This window comes from Pinus tabuliformis, chromosome 1_2 (genome assembly GCF_031772625.1).
Source record: "Pinus tabuliformis cultivar Carrire ecotype Pingquan chromosome 1_2, CPIR1, whole genome shotgun sequence".
Classification (NCBI taxonomy): domain Eukaryota; kingdom Viridiplantae; phylum Streptophyta; class Pinopsida; order Pinales; family Pinaceae; genus Pinus; species Pinus tabuliformis.
This window is the reverse complement of record NC_142298.1, coordinates 730044915-730062593: the sequence shown is the minus strand read 5'-3', so window position 1 is coordinate 730062593 and position 17679 is coordinate 730044915. Positions and strand designations below refer to the sequence as shown.

Below are 17679 nucleotides of genomic sequence, written 5' to 3'. Positions count from 1 at the left end.
TATTCAAATTTTTCTTTGTCTATTACTGATGATGATCCCAGAACTATGAAGGAAGCAATGGATTCAAAGGATGGAAAACTCTAGAAAGAGGCCATGGTTGATGAAATGGCATCTTTGCACAAAGATGAGGCTTGGGATCTGGTGGAGTTGCCGGCTGGAAGGAAACCCATTGGCAGCAAATGGATGTTCAAGAAGAAGACAAATGCAGAAGGAAAGGTGGAGAAATACAAAGCTTGATTAGTAGCAAAAGGTTATTCCCAGGTGCCGGGAATTGATTTTGGCGATATTTTTTCTCCTATTGCCAAGGTAACTTCTATTAGATTACTTTTATCTGCTGCTGCTGCTTTTGATTTTGAGGTAGAATAGATGGATGTGAAGACAACATTTCTTCATGGGGATCTGGAAGAGGAGATCTACATGGAGCAACCAGAAGGATTTGCGGTGAAGGGTAAGAAAGAACTGGTATGCAAGTTAAAGAAGTCTCTGTATGGGTTAAAACAGTCACCAAGGATGTGGTATCAGAAATTTGATACATTTATACGGGGACTTGGCTTCACTAGAAGCAAAGCAGATCACTGTGTGTATTTTAAATTAATTCATGATCGTGTTATTTATCTGGTCTTGTATGTGGATGATATGTTGCTGATTGGAAATGACAAAGAAATTATCCAGGATTTGAAGACCCAATTATCCTCCAAATTCGACATGAAAGATCTTGGTGCTGCAAACTATATTTTGGGCATGGAAATTAAAAGAGATCAGGAAAAACAGGAAGCTCTGGTTAAACCAGAGGAAGTATGTCGAGACAATACTACAGAGGTTTAATATGCAGGATAGTAAATCGGTGAAGGTTCCTATTCCTGTAGGTGTGAGGTTATTTGCTGAACAATGTCCCAAGACACAAGAAGAGGAAGAGGACATGTCTCGTGTTCCATATGCAAATGCAGTCAGTAGCCTGATGTATGCAATGGTCTATGCTAGACCAGACATTGCACATGCGGTGGGAGTATTGAGCAGGTTTATGTCAAAACCAGGAAAGGAGCATTGGACAGTAGTGAAGTGGGTTTTCAGGTATTTGCGTGGCACTAGTGATTATGGTTTGTGCTACCAAGGAAGACCAGGATTGGACAGAGTGTTGGATATTCCTATTGTTCATTTTGTGTTCTAAATAAAATGATTTAACTGGTAAAAATAACAATTGAAAAGGAATATTGATTCACCCCCCCTCTCAGTATTTCCAACAGTAACGAATGCCCAAGTGCGTCATCTGATCTTTCGGTTTCTCATGAAGATCTTACCTTTGATCCAAAATCTGATTCGGTTAAAGAAGGTGTGTTTATCGAAACTTCCTCTTTGCCTCACTATCCCTTGTGCTCTACCATTTGCGATACATCTACTTGCGACAAAGGTACTCCATGTTCTTCAAGTCCATCATCCAATGAGTTAACCTCCCAATTGGCACAAGTTGGTGATATTATACATGGCAAAAATGAAAACAATCAAAATATAGAGTACCCTTCCCATCCCTCATCATCTCTTCTCTCGCATGAAGACAAATATTCAAATCAACCTACTCACAAAATTTCCCCGATTCATTTATCTTTGAATTTGATATCAGAAGAGCCTTTCCACTTGAGTAATCTGATTGTTAAAGTTGAAAAATCCAGTGAAACCTATGATAGAGATGGCTGCCATTCGGTGAGAAGTATTAAAACCAACAACAACAACTATCCTAAAACCATGCATGATCTGGTTCAAGCTTCAAAATACAATTCTACAATCTTGGGAAGTTTCGGGACCTTCCAGGGTGTCGAGGCATTTCAATTTCCATTGATGGTTATGTCAGGATCTCGCGACTCTAGTAAGCCCCCCGAACTCAGTCAGATTTGGTTTCTCTCACACTATCCTTATTTTTTCTTGGTTTCGTTAAGTGTAAATCTCTTTCTCAAAGATGTTTAGTATTTCATATATAATCTTTCAAAATCTCAAGATTTCACTTTTGACCAGACTCAAGAATATTTTTCGGTTCATTCGTCTTCAAGCAAGTCTCTTGCAACAAACTCAGGCCTAGAATGTGCATCTCTCATGGAAGTTGATCATTCCAAAGACCATCTTTGGCCGAAGGAATCATTTCTATCATATGTATTTCATGATGAGCAACTCCTAGCTTTCCTTGTGAATATCATATCACAAATCTTGTTCTTCATTGCACCTGAAACCCTCTTGAGTGCGAATGTATGCACGAGTTACTGTGAGAATCAATCTCCCATCTGTTCATTCCATATTGACTAGTGTCATGTGCATGTTGTATTGGCATCCCTTCCCACTTCTCTCGATGATTATGATGCTAGCGCAATATGTTACCAGTTACATAGAAATGGGCTGCCATATTCATCACGCGAAGAAGATGATTCTAATATTCAAAACATTCGTGAAACTATTCAAATTGATTTATCTTTGTTGATTGCAAACTAGGAATCTGATGCTTCAATCAACTCATCTGATCATTCTTTTGTCCTTGATGGTTTTCATTTAGCTTATCATTTTCCCATCAACACATCCAAGGACAGTGGTTTTACATCTCTTGACCTTCATCGTTTAATATCTCACTGTTCAAATTTGTGTCGAGTAGTTGAAACACCTCAGCCTTCGTTGATAGTTATGTCGGGTCCTCACTGTCTCGACATGACTATTGAAAATGATCAGATATATTTTCCCCTACAATATTCTCATCATAATCCCACACTTCTAATTGAAAACTCATCTTTTCAAATATCTCAAGAGGGTTGTCACGAATTGTACGCTCTAATCGTCGAATGGTTGGAACAATCTTACCTGGCAAGCTCTGTTGTGAATAACAAGTTTTGATCTTCCCTTGTGCTTGCTAAAGAGTTCAGTGTACATGGGGACACATTAGCGAGAAGCTTCCAAGGTTTGTTGAAAGATGGTATTCATCGGAAAGGTAAGAATGGAAATTGGATGAAAGTAGTGGTTCTGACATATCATTCTACCCACAAGAAAGACCTTCCTTTTCTTGTGCAAGTTATTCAAGTTCTTATCTTTTTTGTTGCACATTTATTTATATTTTTTTAATTGTTCATATCTCTGTGAATGTAGGTTGGGAACAACTGTAATGGCTTCACTGTAAATTTCATTATACGTGACCCCTACCTTCTAATTGTTAGGTTAGGAGTAGGATTAGCTCCATCCTAGTTTTCCCTCTCTTGCACTCATTCTGCGCTCATTCCTGTAGTCTATCCTCGTTTCCTTATTCTGGTTCTACATCATGTTTTCTTTAGCCATTTTTTTTTCTTGTCTTCTCGTTTTTTTCCTTGTTGTGTGTTTTCTTTCTTTTTGTCTTGTTTTCTTTCTTGTTTAGTTTCTCCTTTCATTTTCATCGTGCGAATAAGTGTTGTTCCTGAACCTGTTTTGGCTTCTTAGTATATGTGTGGTGGAAGTCTAAAGAGTCTTGTGACACTTCATCATTTGGCTAGCCTTCTGTCCATCTTCCTTGTGTTGGTTACATTTTATTGGACAAGTGGCCTACTAACTTACATTGCCTCTCACAGTGAAAGTCCATGATATTTTCCATGTGTCAAGTATGTGAAAAATGTTGATCATGTCATCGAATTGTCTGTATTGCAAGTGGAGCTAGAAGGAGAGTTCCAGATAGAACCTCAGTGCATTTTATAGCGAAAGATGCTCATGCTATGGAATCGATCAAGCTAAAGTGAAGTGGAAAAAATTTGGGCCCAATGAAGCTACATGGGAGATGGTTGATGAGATGGGGGCTATGTATCCTTCTCTATTTACTGGGTGAGCATATGCATTCTAATATATGTTTTGATGTTGTGTTTTAGTTATGTCTATATATGCATATGTATGTAAATATTGCATCGAGCTATATTATAAAGATCCAATAAGTGGTATGGTGTTCATGTTATGATGGTCATGGCCTCAGTAGTATGATATGATGTAAATATTTCAATGAGATGTGTTATAAAGCTCCATGGGTAGCATGTGTTTTTCTAGTTTATAAGTGTAATTGAACATTGAGGATGGTGTTCCCCCAAGGGGGAGGGGTTTTTAACAACCTTTGTTTGATTTCTTATGTAAATAAAAATAAAACCAAGGCCATGGGACATGTATTCCAAGATGAATGTTGGGCAAAAATATAGTGATGGGGATCACTAATGATTAATTAATGGCTATGGAATTTGACAAAGGAAAAGAGGCATTTATTGACATTTATTTATGAAAATAATGAAAAATAAGATAAAAGGGAGATGAAAGGTCACAAATTTGCATGAGGAGGAAATTGAAGGAAAATTAAGGAAAAATGAAGAAAATAGAGGCCTCAATGATAAAAAGGCTTCTGAGGATTAGTTCTCAACCTTTTTTCAATTTTAGCTTGGAGCTTTCTGTTATGAAACCAGCTCACAAAAAGATAGAAAAGATAGATCAATGCCTTAGAATTCAGCCTCTTCGAGGGGGCAACCTCCTTTACATTACACAAATGAACAATTCTTGGATGGTACAAATGACAAGACCTCCTTTCTATATATAGGGGTCTAAGGGGACATAATATAATCAAAGCCGACATAACAATAATAATGTAATGGCACAATAATAACAATAGTGGGCTTCTATGGGGCACAATAGTAACAATATGGGGACTACATGGGCACAACGATATAATAAGGGGGTTGTACTAATAACAATAAGGGGTTACACTAGTAGTATAGGGGCCTAACATGCCCCTCTCCTTCAAAAAGTGTTGTCCTCAACGCTTGAGTAGTTCTTGATGCTTCTGTATAAAATTCTTGTCCTCCCATGTGGAATCTTCAGCAGGTAAGTTCTTCCACTTGATGAGATACTCTGAAATTGATCGATTTCGTAGCTGTCGGGTTCTTGTTTCTATGACTGCTCCAGGTTCCAATATGATTTTTCCTTTCTCTTCAAGTTCTGGCCATATTGTTTGAATTGGGATCTTTTGCAAATTTTGAATAAGTGGCCACACTTCTTCGTCCTTCTTCCATTCATCCCTTACTTCGTTTATCCAATCTGGTTGGATAATAGAAATAGCACAAAACAATGCTTCCACATCCTCATCCTTTCTTGAGAGTGCATCTACAACAAAATTTTGCTTCCCTTTTCTATCGATGATGTCAAAGTCATAAACCAACATATTTTTGACCCATTTTTTTATGTTCTTCTAAAGATAATATTTGTTCTAAAAAGTATTTAAGACTATTATGATCCATTTTTACCTTGAAATGTCTTCCCATTGGGTAAGGTTGCCATTTCTTAAGTGCATGTAGTATTGCCAACATTTCCTTCTCATAAATAGCTTGCTTGAGATGTAGTCGTAAAAATACCCAATCACCTACATCAAAACATTTTTCACTGTGATGTTGATCTACCTGTTTTTTCATTTGATTCTGCACCAAAGTGGCGTTATCCTTTAAAAGTTGGAGAACTTGTTGTTGATGCTGAATGTGATCTTTCACTACTTGAACCTTTTTCTTCTTGATATGTCCTTCTATCTTTAGAGTTTGAAGAGTGGTAATTTCTTCCAATGCTTTACAAGATATGGTCGGATTCATTTCTTGATGCTCAATGTGATCTTTCACTTCTTGAGCATTTTTCTTCTTGATATGTCCTTCTATCTTGATAGTTTGAGGAGTGGTAATTCTGGCCAATGCATTACAAGATATGGTTGGATTCATTTCTTCTTTCTCGATGTGATCTTTCACTTCTTGGACCTTTTTCTTCTTGATATGTCCTTCTATCTTGAGAGTTTGAGGAGTGGTAATTCTTGCCAATGCTTTACAAGATATGGTCGGATTCATTTCTTCTTTCTCTGGGGTTGGTTCATGGTGTATATCCTATTCTTTTGATGTTTCTTGATCCTTTTCTTCCTCCTCTTCATAATCTATGTAAAATAATTTCTTCTCAACACACTTATGACCTTTAATGCATTTGCTATCACAATTGTAACAAAGCCCTTTTTCTATTTCTTCTTTCAATTGTCGTGGTGTCACCCTTGTAGGTTGTGGAAGGCTAGGAGAAACAACACTTCCATGTTTATAGTTGTGATGGGTAGAATTCATTGTTTCCATAATTTTTCTTTCCACTTTTCTTGCCAACCTGAATGCCTTCTCCAATGAATCAGGTTTCCAAAGACGAACCTCATGTTGAATGTTATCCTTTAAAGTCCCTATGGACACATCAATCTTCTGCTTTTCTAGAATATCATTTTCCCTTATATTCAATTTTTGAAAGACCTCAATGTTCTCTTCCATTGAACACTTTTGTTTGAGATTTATCAATTGGCTAAAGAAGGTGTTTCTCTTTGTATCCTCATAATGTGCTATCATTTCCTCCATGAAAATTGACCACGTGACAAATGGTTTACGAGAACAAAGCCCTTTATACCATAAAAATTGATTCGGTTCTAAATAATTAGATGCAATACATACCTTTTGTAATAGTGGTACATCATGTAGATCAAAATATTTCTCCATCTGTAGTATCCAATCTACCGGATCCTTGCCATCAAACTTCCTCATCTTGCTTTTTCTTGATTTTAGGAGCTCGATCTTGAAACGACTGTAACTCTATAATTTTGTATCTTCCAGTTCTAAAATAGCGACCTGCGATAGCCCTCTGCGTCCTCTTTCCAATGCCACCAGTCTGATCGAATTTAGATTCTCCAAGAAAGAGTTATGCACAATCTCCCAAGATGACCTGATTATATACCTTTTCAGAAAAGCGAACTGTAGGAAGTGCCACGTGTCACTGTTTTGACCTTAGGATCTGAAAAATATACATAGGAAAATACAGTCCGTCCACTTTCTGTAAATTCTTACGAAATCTCAATCTGATGCTCAAAACAAAAGTTATGATTATTTTCCCCAGGTCACTTGTTTGGAATGTAATTCAGGAGTCTGCAAAAATGCCAACTTCCTCAGATCATATCTCCGCAAATATAGCGCGAAAATCTCTGAAATTCGGAACCGAGGTTCAGCACGTTGTTGTCTCAAATTGGTTTTTTTTCACTTCTGAAACACCGCAAAAAAATGTTATAGCGAAAATTCCACGATGACCTATTTGGAGCAGCGAAACCCTAGAATCCAAAGCTCTGATACCAAATGTTATGAAACCAGCTCACAAAAAGATAGAAAAGATAGATCAACGCCTTAGAATTCAACCTCTTCGAGGGGGAAACCTCCTTTACATTACACAAATGAACAATTCTTGGATGATACACAAGACCTCCTTTCTATATATAGGAGTCTAAGGGGACATAATATAATCAAAGCTGACATAACAATAATAATGTAAGGGCACAATAATAACAATAGTGGGCTTCTATGGGGCACAATAATAACAATATGGGGACTACATGGGCACAACGATATAATAAGGGGGTTGTACTAATAACAATAAGGGGTTACACTAGTAGTATAGGGGCCTAACACTTTCTCTTTATTCTCTCATTCTCTCGTACTCTTGCACACTTAGAGTTTTCTTAGAGCACTCTTGGAGCAATTTGGCATACCTTGGACCTGGAGCAAGAAGACAAAGGAAAGTAAGAAGGTGCAAGGGAATAGGTGGATTAGCAGCTACATCTGGATTGATTTGCAAGTAACAAGTTTCATGTGTGATTTCCTTGTTGATTTATGGATGCATGGTAGATACATGTGATTATTTGGTTATGTTTTGTCATTTGCATGGAAGATTGTCTGGATTGACGACGATTTTAGTCTTGCCTTGTGATTTCCTGGATAGCCATGGTGTTGTGGGTTTTCCACTTGATTTTTTTCTAGTTGGTGCTCATAATTAGTTATTTTTGTGGGTTGGAACAAACGCTCTGGAAGCCCTGAAACAACTTGGGTTGAGTTACTAGTCCTGGAGCCTAGGTTGGAAAAATGCTCTGGAGCCCTTGGTGGGTTGAGTTACTAGTCCTGGAGTTGGGTTAGAGAAATACTCTGGAGCCTTGGAAGGTTGTGGGTTGAGTTACTAGTTTGTAGAGCCCTAGACAACTTAGGTAGAGACCGATTTGGTTGGTGTTAGTGATGTTCGATCGTGAGGTAGAATCACTAGTTGAAGGTTGAGGTGGTTTTGCCTCTGGAAGCCTTGGTTTGGTTTTGTTTAGCTTATTTCATGAGATCCCACATTCACGCTTGGAATATGACATAGGGGTGACTGACTAAAAGAAAGATTTGGTTCAACCTAATCTATGGTCGGGTGGTAAGTGGAAGTCTCAGACTTGGTTGGTATTTTCCTATGTTAATAAGCTATATTCTTCTATTGTGATTCATGTATATTTATTGGCAACGTGTTGGTGATATTATGGTTGAGTTTCTTAAAATTTAACATAGATGGGGCCTCAAAAGGTAATCTAGGAGAAGTAGGTTATGGAGGGGTCATGAGGGATGAGGATGGAAACATACAAGTCATCTTCCACAGTTATCTAGGAAAAGCATCCAATAATATGGCTGAGCTCATGGCGATGGAATTATGCTTGGAAACACTGATCAAGTACAACATTCACAATGTCATCATTGAGGCTGATTCGGAATTAGTCATTAATTCAATGAAGCGAATAAATGCTGGCACTGCACCAGAGAAAATCTCAGTACACTGGCGGCTTTTGCAAGTCTACCAAAGAATCAAATCACACCTAAGAATGCTGAAAACTCTTAGGTTGGTGCATGTCTATAGGGAAGCCAACAAAGTTGCAGACTGGCTTGCCAATGAGGGGGTTCGAAACAAGCATATCAACTTGTGCTGCTGGTGGGAGGAGGTAACAGATGACAGGCTGAAGGAGGAATGCTCATCCCTGGCCCTTGGCGACAGATAACAGTATTAGGAAAAATCAAGAGAAAGAATTTTACTTCATGACAACGATGAATAAGTTCACTTCAGACGGCTTATCAGAGGATATGCACTGTCGGTTTTCTAAGGGTGCTTCTAGAAACAAAGGTAGTAATCGAGACAACAGATATATGATCACAGGAGAAGTGATTCCATGGGAGATGAATGCCACAGAGGCCACCCTTCCGGTTATGTCCTCCTTGGGAAATGCGTGGGAGGTCAAAGGAAGAGATTACTGGGGTCAAAAACTGCTCGAGATATACCACCGGCTTCGGGTGCCCTCTTACCCGAGAGAGGTTTTCTCAGAGGACAAGCGATGCCATTCAACAAGCGACGCGTAGAGGTGGATGAATAGTGATTACCGCCTTCATCGCTGGGTAAGCCGCGAGAAGATGTGCGATCTGATTTGGTTTGTGGCCGTCAGATCCGGAGAGGGAAGATCAACGACCACCTTTTGGTGTGCAAGTTGGTGGGCCCGAAAGGATAAAACCACTAATGGTTTACCACCTTCATCGGGCGCCATCCAAACCAAAGACGGTTTTAATGAAAAGCCAATGATTCCACTCAGGAAGCAACACGTGGTGGAGGACCGAAAAGGCAAACCGCCTTCATCGCGCGGTATTCAGCGGGCTTGTAAGCCGCGCGATATGGACACCAACCCTTGGATCAGAAGGAGAAGATCAACGGTCAACGTTGATCGTGCAACTTAAGGGTTTTTCTGTGGGCTTCGCCTCCGCACGGGTTGAATTTTGACCACAGGGTTGTTAGAAGACAGATCACCGGTGGGTTTTAGGGAGCGGACTTTGGATCCACTTGCCCACTTTTGATTCCAGGGCAGTCTAGGCCTTGTTTCGGTTTGATTTATGGAGGGTTTTATGGGTACTTTGGGTATTTTCACTCTCCCTGTGAGGGAGTTTGCGCCTCTGTGCGTCTGTTGTAACATGTGTAAAATATTTTTTTACCTAAGTTAATAGAAGGACCGTCTCTTGCTTAAGCAAAAAACAAAAAAAGATATTATGGTTGAGTTTCCATGGTTTATATGGTGGTTAATCTGGTTATATGTTGTTATATGATGTGTATCTTATATGGCTCTTGTTATGAATTTGTTTAATTATGGACTGGTTAATGAATGTATGGGCTAATAAGTGTTATTGCAACTATGTAGAGAGGGCATAGGGCCTTCTCGATGATTCTCAGATGAATCTTATACCTTTATGATCATATATGCATTCATTACCTGTAGCTTAGATATCTGTCATGTATTTGACGAAATGCCTTTCATGTTCTAGGCAGTGTAGGTCAATTTATGCTTTCAAATTTGTATGTTTAGCATTGTTGTCATGTCATTATTGATTCTGAGAAGTTACAGGAAATCTTGAGCGGTGGTCTAGAGGCTGACCTAGAATCTAGGCTCAGATCTCGAGATCACATGTTCCTAACTCGAGAAATTGGGTTGCAACTGTATGGATGCAGGCTTGTGCACGCGATTGGAGGTTCCCAACCACATGGAGGACTTGTTGTGTGTGCGGTTGAGGACCCAAGTCAGAGAAAAGGGTGTCCAACTCAGGTTTTGGCCACCTGGGGTGTTTACTCAACCTCTAAGGGACTTGTACCTCCTATAGGATGTTATGAGATGTCAGTTTGTCTTCTGCAGTCAGCCCCACTTTCTTAATGGGACCAAAGACATTGGGTCATGTCTTAATAGTTCTTCCTGTAATGTTTACCTGACAAGCTGGTGAAATTGGGTAAATGTGGGAGGGGGGTGTTACAAAATATTCTAAAATTTTCCTTGGAAGTTAAATCCCTACCATCCACCTAATAATTATTGGTAATTAAATTAAAATTATGAAAAACCTATTCGAAAACAGATCCGCCCATCTGCCTATATATATATATATATATATATGAATGAAAATTCATTCACCTAGGTTCAAGTCTTTGAAGGCATGCTCTAGCTTGTATTGATTAGGACCTAGGTTCAAGTCTTTAAAGGCATGCTCTAGCTTGTATTGATTAGGCTCAAGGAGTAAGCGGCCCCATGGAGTTTTTGCTCTGTCCGTGGTCAATACATGATGTCTCGACTCTTGCTTAGTTATTGCGGTTTTCCTACCAAAAAAGTAAAAAAAAAATTAATCACATACCTTCTTCTTTCTTAACTTTTTAATCCAATCCTTTTTATCTTACATTTTTACATGTAATTAATTTTTGCACTAAGAGGCGCTCTCTAGCTCAGTATGGAAGAGATGTTGTAATGTCCTATCTTGTTATGTTATGTAATGTAATGCAATGTTATGTACTATCAGACCGATAATTAAAAATAGTCTAGATTAATCCTAACTCCATATCTATCAAGTGCCGAAAGAGATCAAATCTCTCGAGGTGCAAATCTTTCCTCAAGTGTTGCACTAAAAAGGAGGTTTGCACCTTGAGAGATTTGATCCCTCTTGGCACCTAACAGATCTGAAGTTACGATGGATCTAGGCTAGTTAGATAATTTGACAGAGTCAAAATGTTTACATAACATAACATAGCATACTAAGCTGGAGAGCACCTCTCGACGCAATTATAAAAACCAACTTTGATCCATCTTAACTCTCGATCTATCAAGTGTCGAGAGGGATCAAATTTATCAAGGGAAAATCTCTTTTTTGAGTGCAAAACTTGAGGAAAGGTTTGCACCTCGAGAGATTTGATCCCTCTCGATGCTTGATAGATTTTAAGTTAAGATGAATCTAGGCTAGATTTTGAGTTAAGATGAATCTAGGCTAGTTTAATTATTAATAATTTTTTGTTGTTGTTGTAATTTGACCTAGTCAAAATATTTTAATTATTAATTTTATTTTGTTATTTTATTTATTTGTTTATTTTTGTATGTAATTTGACTAAGTCAAAATGTTTACATAACATAACCTTACAACATCTCTTCTATACTCGGTGAGAGCCCCTCTTGGCACAATAAAATTATAATTTATGTTGGCTTAGTGAAATTATTCAAAAAAAAAAAAAATAAAAAATAATAATGAGCTCCATTTTCTTGAAATCTACATTAGCCTTTTTTTTCTTATTTTAATTTTATATCACTTTTGAATTTATATAATTTTTTTATTAATTTTTGTTGGGTAGTTTAGGTAAATTTCACTAGATCAAATTAGGGGCAGTTTTTGAGCTTTGGGTTTATGAGAACCCATGGTATTCAAAATTTGTAACCATTGTTTTGTGTTTTGGTGGGTAATCTTTTAAAACTTACTATAATAACTCTCATGGTGTTAATTTTTTTCTCAAGTTTTACACAAAAAAGTTTGCACCTAGAGAAATTTGATCCCTCTCAAACACTTAATTAATCTATTTTTCAATTAAAGATACTTTACATTTCATTACCATTAATGTAATACCATCTCAATATAATTAACATTATGTTTTTTCCAAACTTAAAAAATTAGATTTTTTAACCTCTCCACTATCAACTTTTAAAGCAAACTTGTTAAAGCAAAATAATTTAATTGCTTAAAATAATAGACCTTTTTTAGAAGCATAATAAATTTAAGTTAAAATAATTAATTATTAAACTCAATTAATTTTAATATTATTTTAAATCTTATTGCGTTATTGTATTATTTTTGATTTGTTTTTTTATCATTATTAATTTAACATTGACCATGGTAACTTATAATGTTTAATTATAAAAAATAAAGATTTATTTTTCAATATTATTTAAAAACTATTTTTTAAATATTTGATTGGATCATAACTTGAAAATCTTATTGCAATTTTTGCACAAGATAAGACCATGTGGATCACTACCTCACATATTTTATATCGTAATTTATGGATATGGTTACAATATCCATGCATTATTTATCATAATTTATGGGTTAGTTGCAATATTTATGCATTATTTTTAGATATTTGTGTAGTGAATTATTATTCTTAAGCTTTGAAGCAAATAAATAACATATTTATCATAAGTTACTTTTGACCATAGTCTAACCAGGTATTTGTATAAAAAAATAAATAGAAATAAGATGTAAATAAATATATTTAGTAAGAGTTACTTCTCACCATTATTTATGTTTTTTTTTAACGCTTGTGTAAGAGAACAAGTGATTAAGTCCATGTACATGAGCAAACAACTAATTTATTCACTTCACATCTCAATTTATTAGTTATTCCCAAAACAAAATTCCATTCGCTTATTAGCCATTATTAATTTAACTACCCTTAACTAATATAACTTATAAATTTTACTTGAATAGAAAGTACTATAATATATATTTATTAACACAAATTATGCAAATTTCCCCGTAATAACATATTTTTAACTTGAGTGACGAATCCACAAAAACAAAGTGTACTTGTTGTTAGACTACTCTCTGATTAATACACTACACCATCCCACGCAGGGATGGAATTTGACTAGTACACTACCTGTCATGGGGCGATTTGCCCATCAAATACAGTGAAAAAAATTGCAAAACGGTCAACATTCTTTGTTGAAATTGTGAAAATGGATAAGGTGTAAAAACCAGTGAATTTGACGCATGAACCTGGTTTCAAATTCCAACCCTGATCCCCCCGCAAGTAAAGTAGAGGAAACATTTTCTTTATAAATCATAGTATCTCGTAGTTCTACGACTTGCCAAAAATACGCGTGTAGTCTATTGGAGGAATTGGCCACAAAGCTATGGAAATTCTGGTCATATTTAAATAAAATTTGGCAAGGATTTTTGTAAATCTAAGTTATAGTTGTTAAACTTCAAAATTTTAGGTATTTTAGAGGTTTTTGATGGCGCTCAATCCATTTCCACTATAAAAACATGATTCAAACGCTGTCTCTACAAAATATTTTGAAATATTTTTACCAGGATTCCGACCACTTTTTACCGCAATTCCTCCACCTAGACTACTCCGCCAAAAATGTGTAAACATCATATGAGCCCATGTGGTCAAGCCCTATGAGCCCATGTGAACGCACGTGGTCAAGCATAGCGGTTCCCTGAATCCCCAAAACCCTACATAATAATGATCAAGAACAAACCTAACCTAACTGTTATCCTGTGATCGGTTTCTCCCTGTGAGATCATGTGAGCGCACGTGCTCAAGCATAGCGGTTCCCTGAATCCCCAAAACCCTACTTGATGATCAAGAACGAAACCTAATTGTTATTTGTGATCGGTTTCTCTCTGTGAGCTCATGTGAGCGTAGGTGCTCAAGCATAGCGGTTCCCTGAATCCCCAAAACCCTACTTGACATGAAAACACAATGATCAAGAACGAAATCTAACTGTTATCCTGTGATCGGTTTCGCTAATGCCCTACCTGCTTTCGTTTCACGCGGAGCCCCAATAAAAATTCATCCAACCCCATCCACAATTGCAGACGGAGGTATCGGTCAAGAAATATCTCATCAACGAATACGGCTGGAAACAATATCATCAGATGGAACTCCACAGATTTGACCAGAAAATCCACATTTGTCTTCTGGGTTTTGTTTTCAAAGGAAGAAAACTGAGTCTTGATGTGGATATTTGGGTCAAATCTATGGGGTTTCCATCAACTGATCTTGTTAATGTCCAGTTCTGTAAACAGGGTTTTGGTTCGCACGTTAAGCAGCTGTGGTGATAATCTCAAGGTTTCAAACTTCTGGAGACATGGTTTCTTTGCAAGGTATTTGTTAGGCTAGACTCAAATCTTGAATGAATTTGACAGAATAAACAGCTTACCCAGACCTGTGGCTTTTTAATTGAAGAAATCATTTTTCAGGGTTGTAACCGACTACACTTTCTTGTAATACTACCATATTGGGAAAGGCATCTTCGCTTCATTCTGATAAGACAAGCACCCTTCCAAACTATCGGCATTGGAGATGAGTGGTTCAACAACAGTTCTGTGGCTCCTTCAGCATTAAAAGAGTCTAAAAGGGGTATTTGTAATATCAAAGTCATACTGTTATCGCATTTTCGAGAAGCATAATCAGAGATGGAAGCAATTTGACAGGGTTGCTTCATTCTTTTCAACTTAAGGTACTACTCACTCTCTTACTTGACCTCCATCATCTTCAAATGTGTAATCAAACATCTTGTGCTACCATGAAAAAGATAAATAACATATGCTATTTTAGTTTTGTCTCAACGCCTTCTGTAGTCTATTATTGAACTCTTTCATTTATATGGGCAACTTGCTATCTTTCTTAATGGATATTAGGCTCTCTTCACCCTGTGAAGACATGCTTGTCTTGTATATATAAACCATGTTATTAATTCATATCAATGAAGAATATTGTGAACTATATTCGTCATTCAGAATTTTTGGAGATTTATTTATCTTGAATAACAGTGAAGATTTTTCTATATTCATTGTTATTCTAGGTACTGTGATTTATCTTGAATAACAATAAAGAACTTTCTATATTCATGCATTTGTGGTTCATAGCAAATAATAATAATTCTCACTATCAAACAACAACCAAATAATTATAATTCTTACAACTACTAAACAATAATATTGTGAATTATTTATTACCTGAAATATTTAAAAATTCCTTTAATAGTGTTAATGTATAGCCGAAGAATTCTGTTTCTAGAATGAAGAGTTCTATCGATAATTTTAATCTCTCATTCAAATATGATCTCTTTTACCAACGCCCAAACTAAGTTTGTTCATCGGCAACAATGAATTAATTATGTTTCTGATTCCTGTTAATGGTATGCTTGCGAAACAAAACCCTGGCTGGACACTGGATTTAGATTGCACAATAACCCTATCCTTCAAAGGAAATTCTATTTTAATATAGTATCAAAATTAAGCTTCAAATTGAGAAACCGACAGAGCCAGAGAGGGTTAAATTAGATACAAGAATACTGGGTTAGATTTAGAACCGTCGCTTGATGCTGGAGTTAAATTGCATAATAACCCTACCCTTCAAATGAAATTTCATTTTAATTCAATATCAAAATTAAGCTCAAAAAACCTATAGAGCCAGAGAGGGTTAAATTAGATCCAAGAATGCTTGGTAAAATTTAGAACCCTCGTTGGACACTGGAGTTAAATTGCACAATAACCCTGCCCTTCAAATGAAATTCCATTTTAATACAATATCAAAAGGATGCTCCAAGTTAAAAACGTACAGAGAAGAGGGGGTTAAGTTAGATCCAAAAATACTGGGTTAGATTCAGGAAAACTGCAGAGCCACAGAGTGTTAAATTAGATCCAAAAATGCTGGGTTAAATTTAGAATCCTTACTGGACACTGGAGTTAAATTGCACAATAAGCCTACCCTTCAAATGGAATTTCACTTAATAAGATATTAAAATTAAGTTCCCAGTTGAAAAAACCTACAGAGCCAGAGAGGGTTAAATTAGATCCAAGAATATTGGGTTAAATTTAGAACCCTTGCTGGACACTGGAGTTAATTGTTCAATAACCCTAACCTTCAAATGAAATTCCATTTTAATACAATATCAAAAGTAAGCTCCAAGCCCAAAAACCTACAGAGACTACAGAGAAGAGGGGCTTAAGTTAGATCCAAGAATACAGGGTTAGATTCAGGAATACTGGGTGTGATTCTGAATTGTTTTCAAACCAAAAAATATTATTTGGATAAATCTGTTTCATGAGGTTTTAGCGAACTTAATAACTTAAGATTGAAGCATATACTTTCTTTAGTAGTTTTTATATACAAATTAATTTTACTGAAGTATATTGTAAAAATTTTGACCACAGGTAGAGAAAGTACGCATTAAGCCAAACGTTTAAGATTAGCATGTTGTTTGTAATTCAGAAGACGCTTCCAATAATAATACATGCTATAGCATCTTCTTCCATAAAATATGTATATCTTATTTTTTAAATTAACTTTTTATGTTTTTAAAATAATATAGCATTTATATAAATTGGAGATCACTATTTAATCTTAACATTGTTGTATTCCGTCACGAGGGAAACCAAAACTGCTAACAAAGGTCTGTTTTATCAGTCAAAACCATCCTATAAAATAAATTGGCCTGCAGTTCAAGTTCCTGACATGCCCTAAGGTAGATATACAAAAATTGAAGTACCAGTTATTGCCAGTTACACAACTGCATAAAGAAACTATTCTACTGAAAGTTATGTTGCAAGGAAACATGGGTTCAAAGATGGGTGTGTCACTTTTTGAAACAGGGTACATGAGTTCGTCAGGGGATATATTATAATTTATATATATTATATATTTTATAAAGTATAATATATATAAATTATCAAGCTGACCTCCAGGGAATTTATTATTATTAGTCCCTCAAAGAATGTTTCCAAATAACATAATGCCATCCTTCTACCAATCTTTTCATGAATAACACTTTAGCTTATATATTTAGTGGACCTACTAACTACATCCCAGTGAACTATGAAGGCTAAGAATAGGGCTTGCCCTGAAAATAACATAACAACCCTTCTAGTATGATTCTTCCATATTCAGATAAAAGTACGGTACAATGATTTGGTTGCATTAATGTGACAATCTTTAAAACCCAACTTCAACTGTAAAAATGTTATTATAGTGAACTAGTTAATTAAGGACTCATTGAACTTATTAAGTTATTTGTAAGCTAATCTTGGGCAGGGAGAGATTATCTTCCATCTAATATATCATATAGATATCCGATACCCAAATCATTTCTCTATCATCGGTTTAATACTAGAATTTTGAACTTCCATGAACTTATTCAACCCAGCGACAAGCCATTATGTGGAATGTGAGAAGAAAAGGATTTTTGAACAAAGGAAAAACACTGTAAAGAACCCCTCACGCACCTATTTTCGG

At 36.3% G+C, this 17679-nt stretch overlaps 1 long non-coding RNA gene across 1 annotated transcript; it reads left to right on the top strand.

The window, feature by feature from the left end:
* The first annotated feature begins 13850 nt into the window (after nucleotides 1–13850).
* Nucleotides 13851–15011, top strand: LOC149207835 (uncharacterized). Its single transcript, XR_016252045.1, has 2 exons — nucleotides 13851–14546; nucleotides 14643–15011. It is a non-coding gene; the product is annotated as an uncharacterized LOC149207835 (long non-coding RNA).
* Nucleotides 15012–17679: the final 2668 nt, after the last annotated feature.